Source organism: Euprymna scolopes, chromosome 7 (assembly GCF_053919585.1).
Source record: "Euprymna scolopes isolate OS-2025 chromosome 7, ASM5391958v1, whole genome shotgun sequence".
NCBI lineage: Eukaryota > Metazoa > Mollusca > Cephalopoda > Sepiida > Sepiolidae > Euprymna > Euprymna scolopes.
In genome coordinates this window covers 65,249,390-65,265,297 of record NC_136488.1, presented here as the reverse complement: position 1 = coordinate 65,265,297, position 15,908 = coordinate 65,249,390, and the positions used below count along the sequence as shown (strand labels likewise).

General features: G+C 34.4%; 1 non-coding gene across 1 annotated transcript; it reads left to right on the top strand.

Moving 5' to 3' along the window:
- Positions 1–950: 950 nt before the first annotated feature.
- Positions 951–1,138, top strand: LOC145280593 (U2 spliceosomal RNA). The gene has a single exon (XR_013868598.1). It is a non-coding gene; the product is annotated as a U2 spliceosomal RNA (small nuclear RNA).
- The last annotated feature ends 14,770 nt before the right edge of the window (positions 1,139–15,908 follow it).

The window sequence follows — 15,908 nt, the reverse complement described above, 5'->3', positions numbered from 1 at the left end:
CCAATCTACCCATGTTAAGAAAGGCCCTCGGAATAGTCACCCCGACCTCCCCATGTTAAGAACACCTTTCCGAATACACACTCCTAAGCTTGTCAGCATACCCGAAAGCCTAGAAAAGTTGACATGTCAAATGTGTGAACGATGAGTTGGACGTGAGGTAAAAATATACTAAATTTACAAGGGAACGAAATTAAATTTCCGTTCCATTTTTACAACTGCAAAGCAGAGCATTCTCCGCAAATTTTACTTAACTTAGTGTATTAATGTTATTTTTAGTCGCGTGCAAGCGACTCTATAAGTAATTCGATGCTGTTCGATAAGTAATTAGATGCTGTTCTTAGCTTTTTAAGTTTTATCTTGGCCTTTTGGCCAAGATCTATTCCGGCAGATACTTAAAGCAAAGACCATATGTGGGGGCAACCCCACATATAAAACCTTGGTCAATGTAAGGAAACCCCTTCATACCAATTGTCACTATCCAGCTCCCCGCGGAGTTGGTCCCCATTTCCCCTTCAATTCTCACATTACGAATCGGCCTTGTGCCTAATTTGTTCGGTGGGGGAGCAAATAAATACCAATCCTTCATACCAATTGTCACTATCCAGCTCCCCTACTCTCCGGGGAGTTGGTCCCATTTCCCCTTAACTCCGCACATTAAAAATCCCCCTTGTGCCTTATTTTCCCGGTGGGGGAGCAAATAAATACCCTTTTCTTGGCCTTTTGGCCAAGATCAAAGTGTAGTATCTGAACGGTAGATACTGCAAGCAAAGACCGTATGTGGGGACAACCCCACATATAAGACCTTGGTCAATGTAGGGGCAACCCTTTATACCAATTGTTACTATCCAGCTCCCCTACTCCCCGGGGGAGCTGGTCCCCATTTCCCCTTTACTCCTCACATTAAAAATCGGCCGTGTGCCTAATTTTCTCGGTGGGGGAGCAAATAAATACCATTTTCTTGGCCTTTTGGCCAAGATCAAAGTGTAGTATCTGTTCCGGCAGATACTGCAAGCAAAGACCATATGATCAAAATGTAGTATCTGTTCTTACTACATGTTGTACTTACGCTTGTTACTTTGTGATATAAAGAGGGGGATCACTTTTCTGTATTAATTTAATGTAAAATGGTCACCCACTTTACAACCAGTCAGTCTCAAAGCCATTCAAGTCATTCTCCAGATCATTCAAGTTGTTTTTGAAGGATTCCAGTTGTTTTTAAGCATTCAAGTCATTCCTAAGGTCATTCAATTCATCCTTAAGTTCATTAAAGTCATTCTAAGTCATTTACATTTGATTTATTTAAGTCAGTTCAGCCCATTTTTCGGTCATTTTAGTTTATCTTAAAGAATTTCATGTCAATCCTACATTCACGCATTCATTCATTACACGAGAGCACGCGACTAATGGCTATCGGCCTTGCTTTTGGCAAGGTTGCTGTTTAGTTGTCCAAATAGTCTTCCAACCCTGTTATCAAAAAAGAGTTGTTGGATCGACACCGGTGTGTGTACATATCGTAAACAGAAGTTTGTTTATATTTACGTGATTAATGAAAATGTAATCCTGTGATTAAAATTTAATTTGAAATTAACCATGTTGTTTAACAAATAAAAAAAAAGAGAAATAATTCAAGATGAAGTTTTAACATGATTAAATGTGTTTTATTGTATAATTTAAAAATAAAAACATTAAACAATATAAATAAAATATTGATTGTGTTCTCGAAAAGAAATAATGAAAGATGAAGTTGAATATTGAATTATTGTATGCATCCGAGTACAATATAAAATGTAAAATCAAACCAAAATTTTACTTGTATTGTTCAATGTTTTAAGTTTTAAATTATAAAATAATTTTTTTTAATTATAAAATAAAGCACATTTAATCATTTTAAAACTTCATATTTCATTTCTTTTTTATATGTTAGCCAACGTATGATATGTACTGTTTAATGCTTAAAATTTTTAATTATACAATATAAATCTTTAAGTATGAACAAAAACACGTTTAATCCTTTTATTTGTTGAACAATATGGTTAATCTAACAAATTATACGTAAACAAACTTCTTGAAATATACCGGTGACGACCCAAAGTGTCCTCTTTTTTGATAACAGGGTTGGAGACTATCTGTACAAGTAAACGGCAAATCTGCCATTTTTTTAAGTAAAATTAATATTTAAGTTTGGATATAAATTCCTAAACTCAGTTTACACTAAATAATTTAGGTGACTGAAATAGGAATGTAATTGAATCTTTAATTTATTGAATAATGAAAAGATGATCCACAATGGTCGATTTGCTGTTAATATCCATTTTTCGATAAGTATTTGAGCGGAAAGGGACCACATGTGGTTAATTTAAATTAAATTTCAATCACATGGTTACATTATCAATAATCACGTAATTAAACCCATTTAAAATTTACCCATATTGTAAACACATTCTGTTTACATTAAGCGAGACCACGGCCTGCCATGGTGAGATACAACAGTTCCTTTTAGTGATGTCACGTGGCGGCAGGCTGTGATAAATATATGTCCCCAAATAAAAAAGGGCTACATCCTTATAAAGAAACCCACCTATTTATTAAAGAAAAACTAAGTATAATGTTATAATGAGATATACAAAAACACACATGGGTACAGTAAACATATTATACCAAAATGTCGAAGCAATCCGTCCAGTGACTATTTAGACTATTAATAACGAACGAACCAAGAATTACATATATATATATATATGTGTGTGTGTGTGTGTGTGTGTGTGTGTGTGTGTGTGTGTGTGTGAACAGATATATATGTTGATAATATATAAGTAGATATTTCTAGATTACTTCTTATTAAAACTAGGTATATTCTTCAGAACTTAGTTCTGGGCGAAGATGTAAACATAAAATAGCTAAACAGAAAAACTAGCTGAATGAAATCTCTATCAATCTATTACCGTAAAAACGTAGATGAAGTCATAGTTTTGAGTACCTGAAATTTTAATAAACAAGCAGGGCGCATAAGTACCAACTTAATATAAATAACCAAATGCAAAAATCAGTTACAGTTCCGAAGTCTCAATACATAAGAGTTCTAAAATAAAAAGTAATATTAAAGCTGGGTAGATTGAACGATTTGCTTCGGGGCGATATCTTCTAAAGTCTAATCAAATTTCTAAAATGAAGGGAAGAATATTTTATATTCAAATACAATTCTTTGTAGATATTCCTGTCTACCGCCGCTATTTCGCAGCTTGCTTCTCTGTTTTTTGACACACACACACACACACACACACACACACACACACACACACACACACACACACACATATATATATATGTTATATATATGCCATACACACATACACACACACATATATATGTATATATATATATGTGTGTGTGTGTGTGTGTGCATTCGAGTATTTATCTTTCGATCGATCTATCTATCCATGTATGTACCTATGTAAAAATGTTTTATGAAATCGGGCACGTTGCTTCTTATATAGCCGATGATATTACGGATAAGATTTCAAAATCTAATATGTCAAAACTGCCATTCTCTAAAATCGTTGCGTGACTATTTTTTTTTTTATTTGAAATAACTCCAGACAAGGCGTGAAATCGATTCATGTAAGAGGCGAACAGGAATAAAGGATTTTTTTTACCGCAAAAAGGTTAGCTTTATTCTTTAAAAGACCAAGTTTATAGGTTGGAGGAAAACAGTCAAAGAGTTCCACACGCTCGATGTTCTTGGAAACAAGCTACCGAGATAAGAAGCCATGTTAAAATAGCGAATTGATCAACGAATCAAACGAGCTGAAATAAAGGAATCAAACAATTCTGAAGACACATGTCATAACGGCATTTATGAAAAGACTGAGACTAGCAACATAACGACTATGAAAGATATGTTTCAGAGAATGTACAGTAAGGGCCGCTCAAAATATAGATACGTTTCCGAACCTTATCTAGAATACTAAAATAGGGCTATGTTCATGCACCCTATCTAGTATACGATAAATAATCATGCATATATGCTGATACAAGAGTCATATAATGTATATACTAATGATCAAATAGATTATATAGCGGAAGAAACAGAGAGGCGGAAACATGCGAGTCGCTCCGGCATCTTCAGTGTTTTTGTTAATTTTCCTTCTACATATCGCTGTTTTAAAATAATGAATATGAAAGTGGTGATATGACCATACAAACATATCTATTAATACATCTTTGTTTTAGAAACGTATCTATGTTTTTCATTTCATGTAACTACCTTGAAAAGCCCAAAGGCCACTCAAACATTAGAGTTAACACCGTGTCAGGTGATAAATGGTAATTGCCTCTTTTATTAGAATCTATTTAAAAGCGAGGATCAATATGTCTTTACATTGGACATAAAAGCGACAGCATTGTTGTAAGCTATAAAGACGCAACGCGGATCTGTGTTCCATAGAGAAGTAGTTCCATGAAGTAAATGTGGAATTTTGTTTAGGTAGATCTGGAGGATGAAAGTTAAACTATTTGCAACTTCGCAGAGACAAACTAAGTAAATAAATAAATCCATTTTTCTTTCTCCCCGTCTCGACACCAGCTTCAAAGACTCTCACTGCAACAAGTCCATCTCATCTGTCTGAGATTTCCTTTCTTTTCCACTATACGCCGATTGTAGACAGTTATCCCTCGCTTGTGATATTACGCTTCCATCTTTTTCAACAGATATTTTCTCAGATACTCATACGCGCTCTGCTACATGCCTTTCCTTTCCAAAAATATCTTTACAAGAATTTTATTAAACTTGCCTGAGGCAATAAAAGAAAACAAAAGAAAACTCAAAAGTTAACACAAAAAGATGAAGTTATATAAAAGTAAAATTTATTTTTTAAAATTGACGTGAACACTAGAATATTTCAATTAAAAGTCAAATATGAACAGTTAAAATTATAGAGGAATAAAAAAAAGAACCAAATGAGGTTTAGATTGTTTAAACAGTTACATGAAATTTAGCTTAAATTTGCAGTTTTTGAAAAAATTAAAGTGCGGACTTTATTTTTGCCGGCACTGTATATATAAATCGGGTTCTGTGGTTTCCATGAATTATAATATTACACAGACATTTTGTTCGTTAAAAGCGGACACACGTTATAGCCCCTTGATTTAGAATATTTTATGCCAAATTGATGGTTCAAGGTGGTTTAATATGTGCTCATTTTGGATGAAATATTTATCTCAATTAATTCCTAATGTGCATTTGACGGTTATAATTATGCTTAGTTTGCTGCATCTTTGCTTAATAAAGGTGCATGCAAAATCTCCGGTTAATCGGCTTAGTACTTTCCGTGGAAACTACTAAATAAAATGTAATATTGTGGATACAATTCACAAGTGTGTATCAAACGGATGCCATAATTCTACATTCACTGTACCTTTTGTTGTGAAGGGCCATACAAAATTTTAGCGAGATTGGACCAGTAATTTTCCAGAAAACTTTTAGAGTAAATGTTGTGCTGTTGTAATTTATCCCTATTAGTCTCTATTAATGCATGGCTGTGCATCGAACGGATACCATAATAATTTATTTGTTTCACTTTCTCGTGGAATAAAAATTCCGCACAAAATTTCAGCCGGATAGGTACTGAAGTTTCCGAGTAAAAATGGTATAGATAGACAGACGGGCAAATGAAAAGAAATATAATACACATGTGAGGTACATATACTTTTTGCCTATTTAAATAAATAAATATTTTTAGTTCACTTATTTTTTCCGGAAGATTTATCTTAACGTGGAGTAACTGTTACGATTTTTTTAAATGAAAAAGTTGAAATTCTCTGCCCTGATAAAACATGCGTTACTGACATAATGTCCAGAAAACGCAATAGCTTAATAACTGTTATTTGAAATCGGCCCCGTCAGAAAAAAAAAACGGCTAAGAGGTGCTATTCTTGTTTTAAACGCCCTTGGCTATGTATGAATGATGCTGAATATTTAGGACACCATAATTTAGAAGTAGTTCCATAAAATATAAAAGAAAGCCGCAAATCAAAGGTACGTGAGATAGCAAAGGATTTAAAGCTATCGGAAAACAGTTTATTCACCATTTTGCATGAACATTTGTCATTGAAAAAAGCTGGGTTCAAAGTAAGTGTCGCGTTTGATCACAGTTGAGCAAAGCAACACAGCATCGACGCATCAGAATGTTTTAACGCCATAAAAAGGAGTTCTGGATGAAATGGATGAAACATAGATCCACCCGTTTATTTCGGAGTCAAATAAAAAAAAACGGTGAGTGAATATACATCTATCTCGAATGTTATATTAATATTCTGTCTGAATATCTGGTCTGGATATCTGACCCTTTGTTTCTATCTACCTGTTTATCTATCTATGTATTTCTCCAAGAAAATGATATAAATATCGCACATATATCATAATCAAAATCGCTCTCCTCCCACTTCAGTGTTTCGCATCCTGAGATCCTGGGGAGCGGATTAGATATCACACCCAACATGCACATGCTGTTTATTCAGCCAATGATATGACGGCTTGCATTTCTTAAACAAATACGTCAAAAATGTCATTCACTTGAATCATTACATACATATATTATGTCAGAGAAACGCATAGGTGACAGAGATGAACACATGTTTGTATAATCTTTGACCTTTGTAGTTGTGACTAAATAAATACTAGACGAATTGCCCGTTTAAAGAGGTAAATAAATGTGTTTTAATATTTACAGAAAAGATATGTCTCTAATTAAAATAAAATATATCCATTAACTTATTATGATTATTTTTATAGTAGTGAGTTTATTAAATTTTGATTTAAATGGGCATTTCTTTTTTAAGCTGAAATATTCAGTATCCCTTTCCTTCGAAGTTTCCGGAAAGCCTTTTTGAACATATTCTAGAATTTTATTGACTATTGCAGGTTCATGAATAGTAGATTTACATCTACGGTGATAATTCAAAAAAAAAAAATTAGCATATTTGGTGGTTAATGCTTGCGTTGTTAAAATCGGCTCTTAATAGAAAACTCTGGTTTTGTTATAAGGAATTTTATTTAAACAGAACAAAGAAAGAAAATTGAACTACGTGTGTATGTGAGAGATGGAGAGAGAGAGAGAGAGACAGAGAGAGAGACAGAGAGAATTGAAAAAATGGCGATAATATATAAAGGATATACTGACGTCCACCACCTGTAAGCCACTGTTCTCTCTCTCCGGTCACAACTGGCCGATACAATAACGTCTGGCGGCTGTTCGAGTCGATTGTCAGCAGACAAAGAGAAAGAACCGATCCCCTTGGCAGCAGTTACGTGATTTTCGGCTTTCGCTTTTAGGTACTTCCCTTCATTTAGGACGCCACCTGCATCGCTAGGTAACGTTATGAATATTCTTTGACTCATCTTTTCCACAAAAAGAGAACGAAAGCTTTCCGTGCTTTTACAGGCCACGCTAAGGAATAAAGTGATGTTATTAATGATGCTAAATAAAATACTGTTACCATATTTTGCTTGGTGACTTTATCTTATGTTTGCATTAGGTTTCTAAAACCGGAATGCTATAGCTGTGGCAAATGATGCAATTGAATCGTTGTAAGGTAGAAAACCGTGAATACTTGAATGGATTATAAAAAACAATTGCGATTTATTCACTAACAAATATTACAATTCTGATATGTATATTTGTGGGAGATATAAACACATAAAACGTATTACTAATAGAAAAAAATACGTTGTTTTTTTTTCTGTAAATCATACGTCGACAACATTTGACAAAACGTATGAGAGTTTTTTTTTTTATTTAAATTCAATTCAAACTATATGTTCGTTATTTTGAGGGTTTTTTCTGTTGTGCATCATTCATTTATTATTTTTGGCATTTGTTCCCCAGATATCTTTCTTGAAAGCTCTCTAGAAAGATTTTTGGTATCGGGTGCTTACGGGAGGAACAACTTCATAGATTTCAAATTAGACTTCGTAGCCTCGTAGGGGATATCCTTTTCTCTTCCCTGTAACCTCTTTCTCACAGAAGAGATGTTGCGAGTTTATCTCTGCTTTATCGTTATTTTCAGGGAAAGTGCTCGGCTGAACTCCAACCTATAGTACCCACTCGCCTAACCTTCACAAGAAACATCCATCTAGCAGAAAACACTATCCAGAATTTTCTCCACTCTTTATCTATGCCTAAACCTAAATGTAGATTCCATGAACAAAGCTTCTTTCTTAGAACTGCACGCCTATGGAATTGTCTTCCGTTTGTCTGCTTTCCGGCTGACTACAATATGGTTGTCTTCAAGTCTAACGTAAACAAGTTTTTGATGAGCTATTCCATATAAGTTAACACATTTACCGAATTTCGATTACCAACGATTACTATATTGTCCAATTTCTACTGTACACTCTTTAACCATTATCCTCGAGTGGCTTATTGGCCTTGATAAGGGGTGATGCCTATGTAAAAAAACTGTGAAGGTTGCCAACATCCTTAAGTGAAAGTGTTTCTCTGGAACGAAATTCATTCGAACCTCCCAGACCCAGGTTTTCAGTCTGCGACGTTAACCGCTTAGTCACCCCTACTTGCCCCTCGCTACTGCGACGTCAACGGTCATTGTGTATTAGTGGTCAGTGGGTGAAGAGTTTTTAGCGAGATGTTTGTACATGTTACTTTAAAGTTTTTTCATGTTAATACAGTTGGGGAAATAAGAAACATGGAGGGAATGCCAAACGATGGCAGTACGAGAACAGTTATTGGACGAGAAAGCAGTCCGGAATTTGAAAACATTTTCATTACATGAATGATGTTTACAGATTGTCGGATTAGACGGTAGTACTTACGCTGAGAAGCACAAGTTCAGCAAATTTGATAAAACATAATCCATAGAAATGCCAGATTCTGGAGTTTGATAGACAGCAAGGGACCTAATAGATTAGACATATAAAAATAACGATCCTTTACATATGTTCGTAGATCATTATAACAATTATACATGACCTCATGAAAATCCCGATTACTAATACATTCAAGGTCACATCCATTAGTTAAGAAATCTATTTGTACAAGGTCTATGCTTCAATGTTTGTGTACTAGAGTAGGCTGTCTAAAGATATCGGATTTTTAACTTAAATGCACAAGAGATTGTTGCGAAAACTCAATGTTATTCTGCAAAACAAAATAAAAATAACAAATTAAGTTTACAAAGCAATAAAACCAATTACCATACAAATTTGTAAAGACAAAAAAAACTTGAAACACAAAACCTTTTACTAAAATTACTTTAGCCGGCATTAACTAACCCTAGAAGGATCGATATGCTGTAAAATAAAACAGATAAATTCAAATCGATGATAATATGGATCAGGCCATCATTGCAAACTCGTATTTTCCTGTAAAAATGAACGATTTTTTTATACCAATAATCTCCCAGATAACAAAAACCTGGCCGAAATGGTATTTCTCTGTTCGAATGATGTAAGCAGGTATCATCTGAACTCAATTTGATCAACTTCAAAATAAGCTAAAATATCTAAACCGTGTGTATTTCTTTATTGCAGATTAATATTTTTTTTAATTTTGGAATTACAATGAAACGCACACAAGTGACATTTGGTACTACCTTAAGTCATTAGTGGAGAAAATTTGCTGACATGCCCACCTTGTTCTCCAGATATAAACTCACTTGAGCAGCTCTAGTAAATAATAAAGATTAACGTTTATGAAGGAGGTGTTCAATTTTCGTCGAAGGATGAACTCTGAAAGGAGGTGTTGTACGTTTCCTAGAGGATCATATCATCTCAAATCCGCCGATCAGTTGACAACAAGCTATCCAAAGCGATTTTGAAGCATGGAAGTTATGTTGATAAATAAATATTTCCTTAAACAAAATAATGTGAAATTCGTTCACATTTTTTGTTAATATTGTTACAGGATATGTTCTTTATTCAATATAAATAGAGATATGAAGTTAGAATATTGTTTTATTACCGAGGATATACATTTTAGACACTTGCAATAAGGTGACACACACGTAAAATTACAAGAAAATAGAAAAATTAGCATAATTTTCAAAATATTTGTTCAAATTCCACAAAAATCAGTTATGCTCTTCCACTGTACCAAATTTCACTTCTTTGTTTTTAATAACAATTTAAAAATTTAATAAAATATTGACCTACAATAAAACGATACACAGGGTTTAGAATGTAGTGTTCGTAATGATACAAAATGCGATAATCTGCCTGTTGGCGCTACAACTACTTCTCCATTTACTATATGTTTTTGATCTGAATTAATGAACTCGTCTTACGAATACACCACCTTGTGTATCTGAATGAGGATCGAAGTCAAACGAGTTCTTTATTTTATCCAGGGATCCTTACTGAATCTAATAACAGACGGTCTCTACTCTCTATGCATAAGTCTGGTAGTTACAGATTCGGGAATACTTCGATTGTGTTTCCAAGAAAACTTTTATACATATACTTAAAGTTAGGTTGCACTAAGACATTTGGCAAATATTCCATTTCCTTTCTCGGTAAATCTTTGTACGTATACACTTTTAGATTTTATGTAAAACGCATTTCTTCTCTACAAGTAAACACACACACATTGCGCGCACACACACACACGGAAAAATGCGTTCTATACAAACACACACACACACTCACAACCAAACACACACCCACAACCAAACACACATACATATATATATATATATATATATATATATATATATATATATATAAAATACGCATCAAGTGCGCTTGAAACCAAATCACAACGTAATATTAGGAAAATAAACAAATATTTTACTTGTTTGAATTTATCACATAGATATTTCGGAGGTAGACTCCATCTTCAGTGTGTTCTTTGTTTCCTTTTTTTTCTTTTTCTTTTTCCTTGCCATGCTGTAAATTTGGAGAAAGACATCTGTATAGAGCCGCGCGTTGTATCTGGGGTTTGTATTTTGAACTTGATGCGTATTTTATTTTATTCAAATAAAAATCACGTTTCTATATTGAACTCTCATTCTTGACGTTATTCTCACGTTACCGGCGCACTGTTCAAACGATTCAAAATTCAACCGCCAGATACAACGCGCGGCTCTATACAGACTTCTTTCTCCAAATTTACAACATGGCAAGGAAGAAGGAAAAACCAAAGAAACAAAGAACACACTGAAGATGCTGTCTACCTCCAAAATATATATGTGATAAATTCAAACAAGTAAATGTGATTTGGTTTCAAGCGCACTTGATGAGTAATTTATTTTATTCAAATTAACACGGGTGTGGAGTATATATTCGGAACACCTTCCCCTTGACTAGAGAAACTAAACTAGAATCGGACGATCAAGCCTTTATGTGCTTTAGATTTAACATGCAACATAACATTAGCTACTTTTATTTTTTCTACCGCTCTCCCTCGACCCAGGAGTGCACCCTAATTAACAAAGTCTCTGGCGGCATAGATACAGCACTTTCCCTCGACACTAGCGCACAAGTTCATGTGTTTGGTGACTTCAATGTCCACCACAGCAACTGGCTTGGGTTTTCTCCTCACACAGACGCAGCTGGTATGACTACATTTAACTTCTCTATATCTCATTCCCTATCACAGATAGTTACGTTTCCAACCCGTTTCCCAGATCAGCAAGAACAACACGCATCACTTCTAGATCTGTTTCTGACCACAGTTCCCGATGACTGTGTAACTAATGCCCACAGTCCACTTGGGAACGGCGATCATGCAGTGGTAATTGTTGAAATAGCCTTAAACTTTAGAGCAAAACACGAGAACCACTGCTCAAAACAATGAGATATTATAAAAAGGCTGACTGGGAAGCCATCAGGGATCTCATTAGGGACGCCCCATGGAAAAATATTTTTTCCCTTCCTGCTGAACAGTGCGCAAATGAGCCACTAAACGGTTCAAAACACCAATTGAAGCACATGTTCCCACACGGAAATTTTATAGCAAGCCCCACTCTCCCCAATGGTTTACTTCTACTTGTGCAGCTGCCATCGCGCAAAGGCAGCATGCGTACCGGAGATTTAACCGACCTAAGTCCAGTTCAAACAGACAGAAATATATAGGAGCCAGAAGTAACTGTAAGAAAGAAATAGCGACAGTTAAGAGAGAATTTACTGAAACCTCCGAAAAACGCATCGAAGCACAGAAATTAGGAAGAAGGAAAAAAAAAAAAGAAACAAAGAACACACTGAAGATGCTGTCTACCTCCGAAATATCTATGTGATGAATTCAAACAAGTAAAATATTTGTTTATTTTCCTAATATTACGTTGTGATTTGGTTTCAAGCGCACTTGATGCGTATTTTATTTTATTCAAATTAAAAGAACGCTTCTACTGAACTCTCATTCTTAACGGTATATATATATATATATATATATATATATATATATATATATATATATATATATATATATATATACTAGCATTTCAGCCCGGCCTTGCCCAGGTGTTTGGATGTGTATGTTGAGCAAAAAAAGTGGTAGTAGGAAGGCAGGCTCGAAACCGTATCGCAAAGAAGGAAAAGAACGGGGTAAAACCTAACGTTTATGCTGTTACGACCACCGCTAAACCGGAAGCGGCATTTTTTAAAATTAAGGCTAGACAACTTAAAGAAGAGTGTAACTTTAAAAAATACCGGCGAAAAAAGTAACCCACCCCTGTAGAAAAGTGTCTAGTTGAAGGGCAAAATATTAATGTTTATAGCCAATTTTTCGATATTTGTCGTATGAAAGGTCGACCTTTAAAACGATACTAATCTTGGTAAAATCCGTCGCCTCTATTGAAAGTTTAAGGCAGACATGCAAACATACATACATACATACATTTATATATTGGTAAATAAAAATTTTCGACCCAAGCTGATGAAAAAAGTTTTCCCTATCTCTGAATACCATTTATGTAAAATTTCAAATATTTGGACCAAAAATTGTCTGAGTAATTTGGAAGAGACCGCAGAGGTCAATTTTTGTTAAACTTTGACCCCTATTATGACCCCTTCAAATGTATTGTTTTGGGCTCAAATCAAGTTATTAAGTTAGATCCATGTCCAAGGAACCTATATCTAAAATTTCAAGTGCGTAGACCCAAAATTGTAGTAGGAGTTTGGTAGAGTTCTCAAAGGTCAAATCGTTGAACTTTGACCCCTTAATCGCCAAATTTCTGGCCAAAAACCAATCACATCGGTTTTCTCAAATCTCAGTACTACTAGCTGCTCTAGCTGGCGCGAGGCGGGGAAAGTCACCCTAATAGTCGCTAAACTCATGGGCCGGAAGATCGGGCTGCCGCCTAAAACGCTCCTCGAAATGTTCTCGAAAACTCTCTCAGATTTTCCGAGTTTATTTTAAGGTGCGTCAATCCGGGCGTTTTATTTTGTAAATGTAATTGTCCGGGCCACGCCAAAAAGCCTTGCGACACACGTCCGCAGCAGAATTGATTGTTTCGTTGCCTATCTTTCTAAGCCTAGCTCTAACTACTTTGCCTTCGTAACGCTCGCTCGTCTCACGTAAAAGGTCCTGCTTAGCTAGTTTCTGACTAACCCTATCACCCTTCCCCGTAACCAAATTAAAAATTCCGCAAGAACGTTCTTCTCAACCTTATATATATATATATATATATATATATATATATATATATATATATATATATATATATATATATATATGCTTGTGCGTGTATATATATATATATATATATATTTATATGTGCGTGTGCGCGTGTGTGTGTGTTTTCATACGACATAATCATATTCAGACACCAGATTTTGTCAGATCACCGACATTAAGCAACCTTGAGCCTTGCTATTACCATATGTGTCATTATTTGGGAATTCTAGTCGCTGTATGTGTCTCCGCTTATCTCGGCATTGTTTCTAGTCATCCTCAACCCCTACTTTTCACTGGTATTTGACAAGGCCGACTCAGAAAAGGTGTGGTTGGAAATTTCGCAACTCATGCCACGAAAATTCTATGCGCAGTCACACTTACAGCGATATGAGGGCATAATCTACTTAAAAAGTAAGCTATATCTTATTATAAAATGGAAAGCGTATGTATAAATTTTTATGGAAAAGACAATGGAAATAGTCCCAAACCTCTATGTTACTATTTACGCCTTTTTACCTCTAAGCTGTTCAGTCTGACAAACTCCTTCAAACTTCAAATACCTATATCTAATTTTAATTAATTTCAAACCCGATATATTAGACAATAATTCATAGATTTGTATTTGAGACAATATTAAATTCATAGATATTGTTTGCGACAATATTAAAAAAAATTTGAAACGCGTGGGTGACAGTAAAACCAAATAAAATAACATTGTGTTATAGCTATCAATACTGATCTAATTCTGGTTAGCTCCGAGTTTTACAACTAGCATGTATTATTTTCTACTTGGTGTTCATTTTTCCTTTTCTAATATAATCAATGAAAAATACCTTGCGCATCTTATACGATATAGTGAGGTTTGCGCGTTTTGTCGATTTGGACGGCTTCGCTTGATACTGACCACGCAGCTAACTGAAAATTTGATTTTAGGATCAAGTGTTAAATCCATGTTTCATCTGATTTTATATATAGAAGCAAACACAACCGTGTAAATTGTCAAACGATTCATGTCTTGATTGTCTCTGAGCAAAAGTGGCGCTCGCATTGAGTGCAGCTTTCTCATTTGAAAATGTGCATGCAATACACTGCCTTCTAAGATAGTCAACTCTTCTGAAATCTCAAACAATTTAGCTGTTCCCAAATAAGGCTGTCGGAAGATATAGTTATTCTGAATTAAATGAACCAATCACTGATATTACTGGTTTTTATTTTCCTTTTAGAAAACCCAATAATATTCTGTAAATAAAAAACAACAACACAATTACCCTCTACAAAACTACCAAACTAAACACCATGGGTAAATATTTGAAGATAAAAATAATATGAAGCATAATAACTTTAGCCTAAATTTTTTAATTAAAAAAAATCCAATATGCCGTAAAACAAAAAAAGAAACTAAAACTATAAATAAATATTTGAAGATAGAAACAACTTGAAGCATAAAAACATTTGTTCTAAAAGTATCGGATTCGCCATTAAATAACCTGAAAGAAGTTTAAATGTCATAAAACAAAACAAACAAATCTAACACAGCGAATACATATTTAAAGACATGGACAACTTTTTCAAAAATTACTGAATCAAGAATTACATAATTTAAAAATACTTGATATGCCGCAATACAAAATAACCAAACCAAACAATATAAACAAGTTTTTTTGTGAAGCCGTCCCCATAAATAATCAAATTCTACCCAATTTACTCCATTATTGATTACTACACATTCATTAACGCTTATCCTCTAGTGGCCTTCGGGCCTTGACAAGTGGTGACTCCTTAGTAAATAAAAACAATTTCCGGATTTGGGTGAGCTTAACGTTTGCCATGATTTGTGTCAGCATTACCATGGTTTAGTCAGAATCTTTTAACAACGTGTTAGAGACGCCATAAACACTTATCAAGACATTGCTTTCTTGAAAACTATTTTTCATGGTTTTCAAAACGTCCAAGAGTAACTTCATTTAAATTACTGTAATTTACACACTAATAAATAAATTGCACTTACATTTTGACTCGTACTATTAAAAAATTAGTACTTAAAAATCAGGATGTTTCATATTATTTGGTAGCATTTATATGTTAGGTCTGGAATATATCGGGTGTTTTGTTATCATTTCTGAAGCTACACGACAGTAAAAATTATTTTGCATACTTGGTGTCACTTTATATTATTGGTTGTGAAATCTCACCTGGCTATTCTAATTTAAAGTAAACTAATACCAAGTTTAGTTAAAGGCGAGGTATAAAAGTGACAAATCAAAAAATAAGGCTTTCGTTTAA